This window comes from Dasypus novemcinctus, chromosome 24, assembly GCF_030445035.2.
Source record: "Dasypus novemcinctus isolate mDasNov1 chromosome 24, mDasNov1.1.hap2, whole genome shotgun sequence".
NCBI classification, from domain to species: Eukaryota; Metazoa; Chordata; class Mammalia; order Cingulata; family Dasypodidae; genus Dasypus; species Dasypus novemcinctus.
The window spans coordinates 35440438-35452956 of record NC_080696.1 but is presented as its reverse complement, the minus strand read 5'-3'; positions in this window follow the sequence as shown (position 1 = coordinate 35452956).

Below are 12519 nucleotides of genomic sequence, written 5' to 3'. Positions count from 1 at the left end.
TGGGCAGGATGCGAGGACCAGTGTGCTTCTGGATGAAGTTCTGACCATCACACTTCTCCCCATAGATGGACTTTCCACCATTGCCATTATGGTGTGTGAAGTCACCACCCTGGCACACCAACCCAGGAATAAATCTGTGAAAGCAAGGACCTTTATAATGAAATCCATTCTCCCCAGAGGTCAGAGCATGGAAATTTTCTGCTCTCTTAAGAACTTCGTCTGTACACAGCTTGAAGGAGACGCAGCCCAAGAGGGCTTGCTGTCAACAGCAGTGTTGCGAACGTGGCGGGCTTGACATGGACTATGGCGGTAGGTGGTGGCATCTTATTATTTATTTTTTAATTTTAATTTTTTAGGAGGTGCTGGAGATTGAACCCAGGACCTTGTACATGGGAAGCAGGTGCTCAACCACTGAGCTACACCCATTCCCCCCAACTTTTTTTTTTTAAGACTTATTTATTTCTCTCCCCTTCCCCCACCACGCCTGTTGTCTGTTCTCTGTGTCTATTTGCTGCATCTTCTTTGTCTGCTTCTGTTGTTGTCAGGGGCACGGGAATCTGTGTTTCTTTTTGTTGTGTCATCTTGTTGTGTCAGCTCTCCATGTGTGCAGCACCATTCCTGGGCAGGCTGCTCTTTCTTTTGCGCTGGACAGCTCTCCTTAGGGGGTGCACTCCTTGCGTGTGGGGCTCCCTTACGCAGGGGACACCCCTGCATGGCAGGGCACTCCTTGCACGCATCAGCACTGCGCATGGGCCAGCTCCACACAGGTCAAGGAGATCCTGGGTTTGAACTGTGGACCTCCCATGTGGCAGACAGACGCTCTAACCACTGGGCCAAGTCCGCCATCCCCAACTTATTTTTTGATGTGCTTCAAAATAAATTGCAGGGAGGCAGATGTGGCTAAAGCAATTGGGCTCCTGTCTACTACATAGGAGTTCCAGGGTTTGAAACCCAGGGCCTCCTGGTGAAGGCAAGTTGGCCTGTGTGGCAAGCTGACCCATGTGGAGTGCCAGCCTACGTGGAGTGCTGTCCAGTGCAGGAGTGCTGGCCTACATGGAAAGCTGATGGAGCAAGGTGACACAATAAAAACAGATACAGAGGAGAGACAACAAGAGATGCAGCAGACCAGGGAGCTGAGGTGGTGCAAGAAAATGATCACATCTCTCCCACTCCGGAAAGTCCCAGGATCGGTTCCTGGAGCTGCCTAATGAAAATACAAGCAGACACAGAAGAACACACAGCGAATGGACACAGTGAGCAGACAGTGGAGGGAGGGGGGAAAAATAAACAAATAAATATTTTAAAAACAACAAAAACAACAAAGTAAAATGCAGACATGAGTACGCTTTTCCCTAAGCACTGTAGCATGCATTCATTACCTAGAGAGCAATAGTTTTTCTTCCAGCATCCCTGCCCCCCCAACCCCCCAACTCTTCCAATGACAAATCCCCACTTTATGGTATTTGTAGCCCTTATTGCAGCCTGTAATGTTTATTTGGGTGCTTATGGGCAGACACATTTTAGTGTTAGATGCTGACAAATTACCATCTTAAGTAACTTTAAGATTTATTTTATTTTATTTTATTTCATTTCATTTATTCCCCTCACCCCTCGTCATTTATGCTTGCTGTCTGCTCTCAATGTCCTTTGTCATGTGCTCTCTGTGTCTGCTCCTCTTCTCCTCAGGAGGCACTGGAACTGAACCTGGGACTTCCTATGTGGGAGAGAGGCGCTTAATCACTCGAGCCACCTCAGCTCCCTGCTTTGTTGTGTTTCTTCTTTGTGTCTCCTTATTGCATCATCTTGTTGGGTTGGCTCGCCACACCAGCCCATTGCGCCAGCTTGCTGTCTTGCTTGTCTTCTCTAGGAGGCACTGGAAATGGAACCTGGGACCTCTCATGTGATAGGTGGGAGCTCAATCGCTTAAGCCACATCCACTTCCATGGTAACTATTGTTACTGACAAACCACAAGCATGCCTGTACCCCTGGCAAATGAGTGAAATTTCAGTCATATTCATTGACTCGCTTTTTATTTCTTGGATTACATGTATGTCTGGGCACTTTTGTCCATGTTGGATGGGCGTTTGGGATTTCCTGTCAATTGCCTGCTCATATCTGCCTTAAATCAGGTTCCCTAGAAGTGGAGCCTGAAGTGGGGACTCTTGGGCATGTGATTTATTGAAGGGGTGCTCTTTGGAAAAAAGTTACAAAGGAGAGAGAAAAGCAGAATAGGGCAGCAGAAAAAAACAACATGTAATCGCGGTAAAGTCTACTCTTGGGGGCTCTGGAGTATAAAACACAACAGAGTTGTCCTGCCTTGAGGCCAGGGGCCCAGCTTTTTTTACCCTCATATCACCTCAAGGGGTTTGGGGCATAATATCTCAGGTGAAATCGCTCCTGTAAGTTGAGGATAATTCCCCAGAGAAGGGAGAGCTGTGAGCTGTCAGCAGCCTACACTCGCAGCTGCTGGGGGATGGTGCCAGGAGGAGGGATCTGGGCAGAGCAACCCACGTGTCTATAGTCCACCCCTTGAACTGCTCAGATCAACTTGTTTTTCACATTAAGTTCTGGGCACAGCTTCTCCAGGATTCTGATTGTTCATAATACTTTGGAAATTTACAAGATTGACTATAGTACCTGATGCTGCAGTTGATCAAGAAGCCACAATCTCCTTATTCTACTACCTCTACTACCTTATTTGAAATTGCCCTAATCCTCAGCATGAATGCTAGTGCAGGTATCTCTTCTTGGTCAGGTGACCAAGACTTCAAGCCTGAAGAATATGAGCCTCTGGTTACCATGGCCTCAGCAAGCCATGGTAATTGTACTTGCCCCTTTAGAGTTAAAACTCGGCATGGGGGAGTTGGTGTAGCTCAGTGGTTGAGTGCCTGCTTCCCATGCATGAGGTTGGGTTCAATTCCTGGTGCCTCCTAAAAACCAAAACCAACCAAACAAACAAACAGAAAACACAAAAAAATTGGGCATGGGATTACAAGAGTTGCCCCAGTAGATCACCCGAGTTTTAAACAAATTCTTTCCGTTTCCCAGCTGCCTACTTCCTCATGATGATCAGGTTAATTATCCTGCCATCATGAGGATTCTTTTCTCTATCTGCTGGCCCATTGACACAAAGATCCCAAAGCAACTCAGTGACAATTGTAGCGTTAAGTTTAGTGAGATACAGACTATGTTCCCTAAAGAAAGCATTTCCACTGTGGGAACCAAGACCCCTAGACCTACAGAGCTTACAGGGGATGGAAAGTACAAATTCCCCAAGTATGTCACTGGGAGTGATGGTGAATGGGGCCACTCCTACCTTAGAATAAGGTAGTAGAGGGAATCGAATAAGGAGATTGTGACCTTTTGGTCAAATCCCTTGATTTCTGAGTCAATGATTTTACCTCTTAGGTGTCTAGCACCACAAATAGTTTAAGATGTATGCCACATTCTGAAGGATAAAGCCAATACTAGCCAACTGCCAAGTTAGCCCTAGTGATCCCTACCTCCTGCTAGTCATACCCTAATGTAGATTCCTTCCCCAGTGTACCTGACTTGGTCTATGTGACCAATAAAATGCAGAGGAGGTGATGGTGTGCTGTTTCTGATGTTAGTTTATAGAAACCTGTGACTTCCGTTGTGGGCTCTCTTTCTCTTGGATCACTGTCTCTGGGATAAACCAGCTGTCATAACGTGAGGACAACTCAGCGTTCTGCAGAGATGCCACATGGTGAGGAACTGAGGCTTTTGGCCAAAGGGCAGTGAGGAACTGAGACTACCAACAACCAAGTGCATGAGCTTGGGAGTGGATCCTCCAGGCTGAGGCTTCAAATGCCTGCAGCTTCAGACAACACCTTTTTTTTTTTTTTTTTAAATTTTTTTATTTTTTATTGACTTTGTAATAATATTACATTAAAAATATATATGTGAGGTCCCATTCAACCCCACCCCCCCACCCCCCCCTCTCCCCCCCCCCCCCCAACAACACTCGTTCCCATCATCATGACACATCCATTGGATTTGGTAAGTACATCTTTGGGCACCTCTGCACCTCATATACATTGGTTCACATCATGGCCCATACTCTCCTCCATTCCATCAAGTGGGCCCTGTGAGGATTTACAATGTCCGGTGATTACCTCTGAAGCACCATCCAGGGCAGCTCCATGTCCCGAAGACGCCTCCACCTCTCATCTCTTCCTGCCTTTCCCCATACCCTTTGTCCATTATGTCCACTTTTCCCAATCCAATGCCACCTCTTCTATGTGGACATTGGATTGGTTGTGTCCATTGCACCTCTATGTCAAGAGGAGGCTCAGATTCCACCTGGATGCTGGATGCAATCCTCCCATTTTCAGTTGTAATCACTCTAGGCTCCATGGTGTGGTGGTTGTCCTTCTTCAACTCCATCTTAGCTGAGTGTGGTAAGTCCAATAAATCAGATTGTAGGTGCTGGAGTCTGTTGAGGCTCAGGATCTGGCTATCACATTGTCAGTCCAGAGATTCAAATCCCCTAAATATATCTTAAACCCCAACATTAACTGCACCTCCAGCACATTAGCATGAAAGTCTTATGAAGGGAGATCCCATCTGAGTCCAGATTCATCACACATAAACACCATTTCCAAAGAGGGGCCATCTGCCCTGGTAGTTAACCCCATCGGCCATGACCATAACTCCCATGGGTCTCTTTAGCCCTCAAAGGAACCAATATCTGGGGGTTGTATCTGCTTTATCTGTCTCTCTGACTCTGCTCAGTTGTGCATGAGGGCAAACCTTCTGCCAGCCTCCAGACTCTTTTTTAGAAACTCGTAGCCATATAAACTCATTTCTCCTTTCCATTTCCCCCTTACTTTAGGTCAAACAGCATTTTAAAGTCATGGTATTTTATGTAGACATGGATATTCTGCTGATCCGCATTGAACCTTCCGTATAAGGTCATTTTCCAGTTGCATCATCAGTTGGTAGTTGATAGTGGTCCCTCGTTGCCAGGGAGGCTCATCCCCGGGCAGACAACACCTTAATGCCAACCTCACAAGGGACTCTGAGCCAGAAACATCGAGCCCAGCCAATCCTGAATTCGTGACCCAAGGAAAGCCTAAGGGAGGAAACACTTGTAATTTTAAAGTGTTAAGTCTAGGGTTTTGTGTTACGTAGACAGTGCCCTATTCTTGCAGGGTATCTATCATCTCCAAGATGGGGCCTCTGCCACTTTATCAGGCTGGCAGCTTCTGAATGATGTGGTTGCTGAAAAGTGGGTTCCTTGGTCTGGGGTGATGATATATGGGTGGGCATGGCTGTGGATTAGGCCCTTTCTGGGCTCCCTTACTGTGGTGTTTGTTGAGGCTTCGTAGACAGAAAGGTAAATCCATCCCCATGGCACATGTCAATCCTGGTTGGATGGATTTCTGCCTTTTCTAGTACAGAAGGGGTCTGATGTAGTCAACTTGCCATCACGTGGCTTGTTGATCTCCTGAAGGGTGGCACCATCTCAGGGGCTTTGTGCTGGCTCTGTTGTTGACAGGTTGACATTCGGTAGTAGTTACCAGATCAGTCTTGATAATAAATCTTGTTTCTTCCAAGTCCCTTATAAACAACTAAGCTATTGCATCTGCTCAGGAGTCTATAAGTAATTTTACCTCTGACCTTTTCACTTTCTCAAACTGGAATGACCAGTGCACAGCCTGAAACCTTTCCCACTGGGCTTTCTGCTCCTTGCTGCCTTTCATGGTCCCTCCTGAGTGGAGCCAGAATAAAATAACATACATTTTTTGGTTTATTCCAACAGACTGAACTGACTTATTCCAAGAACCAAACTCAGGTTGTTTTCCCTCCTTCATCATGCCTCATGTGTCCACAGGTGGAAGCTGAGAGAGAGGTCTCACTGCAACACTAGTAGGTGACATGGGGACGAGATCCACTATCTGTGCAGCTCATCGATATTCCCTGGACCTTCTTGGAACCAAACCAGATGTACCACTTCTCTGAGGCGATGATGGATTGCTGCTGGTCCTGCCGGACCTTAGGACTTGGTGGGTATGACAGTTCTTAGTTCATGATGGGCCATTCTGGCCGCTTGGTCACTTGTTGCCCATTGGTTAGGTGTTCCTTCTCTGTGAGGCCCCAGTAGCAAGCCAGGAGCTGTGGTTTTTTTTTTTTTTTTTCCTCTAAAGGTGTATAGTTCTCTGCTGCAGAGAGCATGGCCTTGCTCCAGAACTGCAGCAGTCTTCTCTGTGACTCTCTTCCTGGCTTGCCAGAGACTCCACATGGCATCTTTGTCTGCTACAGATAACTCTGTGCTAGGGGTTTGTCTGATTATGTGGGCCAAGCAACAGCACTGCTTGAATTGCAGACTGGAGCTGCTTGGAGCCTTTTATTGCTCTGATTTCCATCCAAACTAGCTGTCTTCTGTATCACTTAATGAATGGTTTGTAGCACTGTTTCCCAGCATGGAATATACTGTCTCCAAAACCTGAAAGTGTTGTGTTTATTTCTGAATGGTGGGAGGTGCGTGGTACAAAATCTTGTTTCTTATGTTGGAGGGGCTATCCCGGAATGCCTTACATCATTGGACCTCTAAAAGCCTCACAAATGTGTCAGGCTTATGAATTCTTTTAAGGTTTATTTCTTGATATCTGGAGTACTAGCAAGGCATGCAAAGCACTTGCTACTTTCTGCTTAACAAGTTAGATTAATAATGCCATGTTTTGTGTAATATCCAGGTAGTACAGGTCCCTTGGCACTATAGGTACTATACAGAGAGCAGGAGGATAATCTAGCTTGGGGGTAAGAATGTGAGTGTATACTGTTCTCTCTCATGTGGACTTAGATCCTTCTTTCTACTGGGTATGAAAAAGAATTTGCAAGATCAGTGACTGCATATCATTATTCAAGAGAGTTAAACTGCTTTAGTAAAGTTACCACATCTGGCACTGCAGCTTATATAGGGGCTACTACTTGGTTGAGTTTGTGGTAGACCATTGTTATCTACCATGACTCATTCACTTTTTCCCTGGGGCAAGACAGGTGACTAATTGGGGATTTAATGGAGACCATCATCCCTGCACTTTTAGGCCCTTCAGATTAGCACTAAGGGAAGTGGATGTGGCTCAAGCAATTGGGCTCCCATCTACCATAGAGGAGCTCCAGGGTTCGATACCCAGGGCCTCCTGGTGAAGGCAAGCTGGCCTGCACGATGAGCGGGCCCTTGCGGAGTGCTGGCCCATGTGGAGTGCCGGCCCGTACAGAGTGCTGTCCATGCAGGAGTGCTGCTGTGCACAGGAATGCCGGCCAATGCGGAGAGCTGCAATATGATGCTGCAACAACAACAACAACAATGACAACAACAAGAACAAAAGATTAGCATTAATACCTACTTTCCACCTTACCCCCTGGGATGTTATGTTATATTATTTTTGAGATTTTACCTTGGCTGAGGAGTTTGTCATTTCAGGAACATCCACTTGGTCCTTTCTACTACAGTATCTTTTATTTCATAGGTCAAGGAACCAATTGCTAAGTATGTCCAGTCTGACAAGGTATTCAGGAGTCAGGGAATAAGCAACAGAAGGTCCAGGGTGACGTGGTTCTGCTATGAGATAAATCTATGCCAAGAGTGCATTTATTATTCTTTAATTTTGAGTTTTGAAACAACCTCAAAATTATGGAAAAGTTGTGGTACAGTACTGTGCCTGACATATGCCTGAATAACTCCTGAATACTTCAGTGTGTGACTTCTACAAACAAGGACATTCTCCTACATGACCCAAACACAGTAATCAAAATCAGAGTTTTATTTTGATGCATTGCTACCATTTTATCTTCAAAACCTATTCAAGTTATCCTAACTGTTTAAATAATGTGCTTTGTGTAAAAAGAGCTGAAGTTTCTTTCATCTGGAACAGTTCCTCAGTTTTTCTTTGACTTTTATGAGCTTAACCATCTTGAAGATTACAGGTCAATTGTTCTGTATAATGTCCCTCTATTCGACTTTGTCTTTTGTTTCCTCATAATTAGATTCAGATAATGCATCTTCTATAGGAATATCACAGATGTAATGCTTTGACAGGGCATCTTATCAGGTGGCACTTGATTTTTATTTATCCCGTTATTGGTGATATTAACTATGATAACTCAATTAAGGTGCTGCCTGTCAGGATTCTCCATTATAAAGTTAGTCTTTTCCTAATTGTAATGAATAAATATTTTGTAGTGAAGTACTTTGAGACAACATACATATCACATCCTCACCACTTTCAATTTATGTATGTATGTATGTATTTATTTATATTAATTAATTCATAGTTCCCTAGGTAATGGGTTATAAACCACTACTACCAGTATTTATTTGCTTATTTACTTTTATTTTTTTTTATTTTGTTGCTTAAATTGTCCCCAATTTGGCTGATGGGAACTCTTTCAAGCTGACTTTTGAGTTCCTGTACATCCCCATCTTCATGTGAGCACTTCCTTACTTTCTGGCATAAAATGTTCCAGGTTCATCTTTCTTCTTTTTCTTTTATTTTGGTTAACACATATATAATATAAATCTTTCCATTTTAGCGATTTTTCAGTGCACAATTCAGTGGCATTAATTACCTTCACAGTATTGTGCACCACCACCATCATCCATTACCAACACTTTTTCATCATCCTGTGGGAAAATAGCTTGAATTTGAGTGTGGAAACCTCACTTGAAGTTGAAATGTTTCCATAATGCAGATAAGAAGTGTGGCTTAGGAACACCGGCCTTGACTAGACTGAGCTCTGTCTGGTCAGCATGAAAATTGTTGGCATGTGGAGACGTTTGAACTTTGTTATGGCCTCCTCCCTAGCATTGCCGGTGCTACAGCTTTAATAACAAGCAGCCTTGAAAATAAACATAGAAAACTACTGCTTTGTAATTTCTAATAAGTACGATGTGGAAACTAGGGTCGAGGCTCTCAGGTCCAGAAGTTGAGTCCCCTGGTCCCATCTTTAATTTCTCTCTTGTGTCTTTCTTTCTGTCCTTTTATTTCTTGAGTTCTGCGTTGCCTTCCCTTCGTGCAAACCTATTGATGAGCTGGTGTGAGTTTCGCTTTGAGCGAAACTAAAGGTGTTGTCATGGTGCAGAGCCCCGATTGGATTAGAAGGCCTTCCAAGTCCTCGGTGAGTAAGGACACTCTTGGGTATTCTAGCAGGGTTATGATGGGAAATGGAGACAGTTCACCCATATGTCTGTCTCCTGAAGCAACTCCTCAAGGCAAGAGGAGCCAAGGCCAGTGAGTCTCATATTTTAGATCTCTTACAGATCATAGAAAAATATTGCTCATTGTTTCCAGCAATAGGAAGTTTAGAATTAGGAGATTAGGAAAGAGTAAAAAAAGGAGTTAAGAAATTACATGTACAAGGTGTTTTGCTCCCTTTTATTATTTGGCCTACTTGGACTATTATTAAATCTGTTTTGATACTAAATCTATAGTTTTGCCTTCAGTTCCTTCATTAACTGACTTTAGAAAGTCACTTTCCCCTCTGCCGATACCTCCTCCCCCTCCTATACCCAGAGATTCTCAGCCAAAGTTGTCAGCTTTAAAACAGGGCATCTTGAAAGCTAGAAGGGAGGGAAATCATGTTGAGCTGCTTGTGCCAGGAGAGTTAAGTCACAAATACAATGTCCCGTATAGGCAAAAGTGCTAAATAAGGCCCTTGTTAGTGAAATCATGCTTGTAAGAAAATTCTCTGTTAAATATAATTAGTAAAAATTTTTTATCAAGGTGTTAAAAGGAATTTTCAGTTTTGAATCAATAGCTTACTAGTAAACTTCAAGTCTTAGTGTAGTCTTAAAAAGTAGTAATCCAAAAAAGGTGTGTTAACTGTCTGTCTAAACTGATCATTAAAAGCTTAACTGCATTTATGCTGCTCAAGCTATCCTAACTGGTTGCTGATTACTAATAAAAGTGTTTGCAAGAACAAGCTTGTATGTTACAGGCAACATGGATTCCAAAAGAAATCTTAAAAACAGTATAATCTAAGATATGAAATGATGAACTTAAAAAACAGCTATATCAGAAAAGTAAGAATTATGAGTCAAATGGCAAACTTTTTGTTTCTGATGGTGTGTTGTAACTGTTTTTGTGTTTGTCTGTTTGTACAATGTTAGTGTATATTTTGATACCTCTGGATGATAATATAATAAAAATTAATAAATAAAAATTTCTAAAAGAGCTCTATTCAAATGGCCAAAAATTAATTAAGTGCTTATATTAATACATAAATTTAAGTGTTAATAAGATCTCTACAATGGTAAAAATTGTAAGCCTTGATTAACAAAATTTCTATAAGTCTCTTCATAAGAATAGTTCTTGCCTAAATTGAAATGAATAGTTTATTTGTTTTCACAGGATAAAATGAAGGATGTAAATCTTAAATGAATATTAAAGAAGGTAAAAAGTTTGTGGGAGTGCTGACTGAAATTTAATAAGTTTGTTCAAAAAAGTGTGTTTTGTCCTAAAATAAGATGGCTAGTTTTCATAAAATCAGAATGAACATATGCAGGACAGGACTTGAATGCAGATGGCGAGTTGTAGAAGGTATTATGGTAACATTAAGTAAGGGAATACATTCTATGAAGTGAAATTTGTCTTAAAATAATATAAATATCGTCTATACGGTTCTAAATAATTATAAGAAGTTTGCGGAAACATTGTTTGAATTAAGGTGTTTAAATGGCTAATTCCAAGAAGTCATTATTGAATATAAACCGAACTGATAATAACAAAAAGTAATTTTATAACAGGAAAACTTGTTGGCAGCCAGCCTCCCCTGCCAACTTGTTTCTAAAGACTGTTTCTAGTATTGCATGGTACTAGGTATTTGAAATAGAGAAAAGTTATATTTGCATATAACCAAACTGAATTATTATTTTACCAAGTTTTTTTAGTGTTGATGGTAATTATATATTGTAAGAGGTTTGATTGGAAACAGTTTCCAAAATCATTTTGGTAACTTATGTATGTAGGATGTATAGAATGTGTTTTTATTATTAAACAGAAAATAATTTTGTCCTAAGATAAAATGATTGGTTATTAAGAAAGAATAGAGAGGGGGCAAGATGGCGGCTGAGTGAACATCCCTGTTAGGGTCTTCTGCAGGGAATCGGCTGGGCGGCGTTGGAGACTCTTTGGGACCGGATTGTTTCAGGATTTTTGCTGGTCCGGAGGTGTCTGGACATCGATTTGGAGGGAAGGTAACAGAGAGGATTCGTCTGTGAAATATACACGGAGATCCCAGCTACCTGTAGAGGATTCCCTCCTTGGGTAGGCGGAGACGAGGCATCTAGCCCCGCTCGGTGGGGCTGCGCCGGCGGCGAGCGGGGCCGGGCGGGGCCGAGCCAGGCCGAGCTGGGCCGCGGTAGCGTTTGGAGCCGGGCGGGGCCGGTTCAGGCCCCGGCTGCGGGCCGCGGTAGCGTTTGGAGCCGGGCGGGGTCGGTTCAGGCCGCGGCTGTGGGCCGCGGTAGCGTTTGGAGCCGGGCGGGGCCGGTTCAGGCCCCGGCTGCGGGCCGCGGTAGCGTTTGGAGCCGGGCGGGGCCGGGTCAGGCCGCGGCGGGTACGGAGCTGGGCAGGGCCGGTCCAGGCCGCGGTGGCGGGAGGTGGACGCCGGAGCCGGCTGGGCCGCTGTAGCAAGCGGAGCTGGGCAGAGCCAGGCCAGGCCAAGGCGGCGTGAGGAGCCGGGCAGAGCCGGTCCAAGCCTCCGCGGCGGGCGGAGCCGGGCCTGCGGAGGGGTTTCTGTTTTTTTGTTTTTGTTTTTGTTTTTGTTTTTGTTTTTTGTTTTTTTTAAATTTATTTTACTTAATTTTTTTTTTTTTTTTTTTGAGCATCTGCAGTACTGGGGAGTTCGTGGGCCCTGGCCGGCCTATTGGGGGTTTGTGGGAAGGGAGGTGCTTGCAGACCCATTTGGGCAGACAGACGGGGTTTTTAGGGCAAAGCGGGGGGAAGTTGTTGTTTTAGATAGTGTTGCAATTGTGACACGTGTGTACCTGTATCTCTCTTCTCCCTATCCGTTCCCCACCGTTTGCCCATCCTCTTTTTCTTTCTTCCTTTCTTCTTGCCTTTCTTTTTTCTTTATTATAATTAGTTTTTTTTTTTTTCGGTTTTCTCTTTCCCTCTTGTCCCTCATCTTCCACTTATTTTTACTTTAATTCAAGTATACAATAGGTGCTACAGGGAACACCTCACATTTGCTGGGTTTTCCCATCCTCCACTGCCTCATTTCTGTGTGAACTGATTTAGGCTACCTACACTATCCCCCTTCCCCTGCATCTTGATATCCACTATCATCTACTGTCTCTCCTATATTCCACCCCCCACCTCCCGTTCTTTGACCCACAAAGTGTCTAACTCTTAATTTCTAATACCTTTGTTCTGTTTTCTGTCTATTATCCACTCTTGAAACTATTACCTTTCTTTTCTTTTTCCCTCTCTCATGAAAACAATAGCTGTGTAGTTCATACCATATTCCTCCCAAATTCAGTCATCTACTTCATA